Source organism: Mercenaria mercenaria, chromosome 8, assembly GCF_021730395.1.
Source record: "Mercenaria mercenaria strain notata chromosome 8, MADL_Memer_1, whole genome shotgun sequence".
Lineage (NCBI taxonomy): Eukaryota > Metazoa > Mollusca > Bivalvia > Venerida > Veneridae > Mercenaria > Mercenaria mercenaria.
This window is the reverse complement of record NC_069368.1, coordinates 61795016-61796966: the sequence shown is the minus strand read 5'-3', so window position 1 is coordinate 61796966 and position 1951 is coordinate 61795016.

Genomic DNA, 1951 nt, shown 5'->3' with positions numbered 1-1951 from the left:
TAATTACGCTTTGAATAAATTAACAGTATTTAGTTACCGAATTTGGTCTCTTACTCATCAAGTCCCATCAGAATAATTTATGTCCACAGTTAACATTCAGTTCAGTTAACGTTTCAAAGTCTGGGCGGAAGTATAAACAACTATGACGTTGACGTCAATGAACGCCGCAAATTATCACGTGGCTGAAGACGCCAAACAGACGTCAAATAAATAGCGTCAGATACAACAAATATTAGAAACTACATTTATGTGTCTAACAATCGGTATGTTCAACTGTATAAAACACATGTAAAAATAACACATTAGGACACTGCCTTTGAACAGTCAGCGGCAAAAATACAGCTTGGGAGTTTAAATTAGTTTACTGGCACCAAAATTCAATTTTTAAGCCCTACCATGTTCTTTTATGACAATACTGTGTAAACAAGAAACATGGAACCAGGTTCACGCCACAGTTTTCGCTTATAAATGACTATGTACTATTATACATATTTGACTGCATCCAAAGAAGCGCGTCATTTTAAAAATTTTGTTAGCTATCACAGATTCACTGTTTGATAATTTATGCTTAAGTGTGGAATCAGTGAATCATTTTATACACTTAAATAGAGCTTGAAGGCTTAAAACCATTGTTTCTTATATAAAACAAATCAAAATGTTAATGGCACCAACCGTGGAATTTCATGCTGCATTCTATATACTTATATATTATACCAAATTTTTATAGCGCCCTTTTCATGATTAACGCGTTCAGAAGAGCTTTACGTAGCGCAAAGGCTGCCATTCAGGGCACCAAATTCATTATCTATCAGTCCAGGCACAGAGCAATCTATCATAAGTGACAGAGTGCGACAAAGCCTCCAGGATATATAAAAAGAAATCCTTTTAGATAAAGACCTACCCGGCTAACTTAGCCTAGCTCTTTGCGAATAGACAGTGTGGTTCTTGAACATACCCGGTTTATAGCACCTATACACGCGATGCCGTCTTTCCTGGGAAGAACAAGCACATCCCAGAAAATTCCTTCACCTGGACCGGGATTTGAACCCAGGACAGACAGAAAAGCGTTTTACCACTAGATCACTGGACAAGCTATGTTATTTTTGGCGCTGCTGACATAAAGACACTGTAATATATTTGTAAAACTGCATTATTTATATGAGAATAATATAATTATGTGTCACATAATAGATAAATCAAAAGTTGGTTGAGAGAATAAGTACCAAATTAAATTATACCTTTGTTTAAAAAAATGTTTTGTATTTGTTTTAATTATATATTTCTTCTTAAACATTGTTCTACAAGGTCCTTTCTTAATATTTCATAAATTTTTTTTCTTTCTGATACTACAAATCCAATATTTGATGTTTCTCTGTAAACTCAGAGTTTGAAAATAAGTGATAGAGTTAGGGTTATAGAAGTCGAAAAAGCTTATTTGTAGTGTACATAATTTTAAGAGTTTAAGATGATACTTCAAGACTTCAAGCTCCACATCGTAAGGATAATACACAATTTAGCAATAGTGGTAGACTGTGTACTGCGAATTCTGTCTGTGCAATAGTTGCAGGTTTCATAAAACCACAGTCCCATAGGACCTAAAGTATACTGGATGTTATCTTAGATAATAAAGACTTTTTTCTTTGCCAACACTCTTTCAAACTGTTTCCTGCTATTATGTTCAGTATGAAATCCTGAAAGGTAACTGTTTACATGATACTGTAGGCTAAATTACAACTAAATAAATACATAAATATTTAATACTCTGAGAGGTCCAATAGCTTAATTCAGTTCAACATGAGGTGCACCTTCACAATGAGAAACTGTCAAACATATTTTTCTTCGATCTTCACGGTAGCTGACTGCAGGCATGCCACCAACTAAATAATACGCAGCCAATACACTCACTCAATGTCAAAGTGATGAAGAGAAAAAGTATCTATTGTTCAAAAAC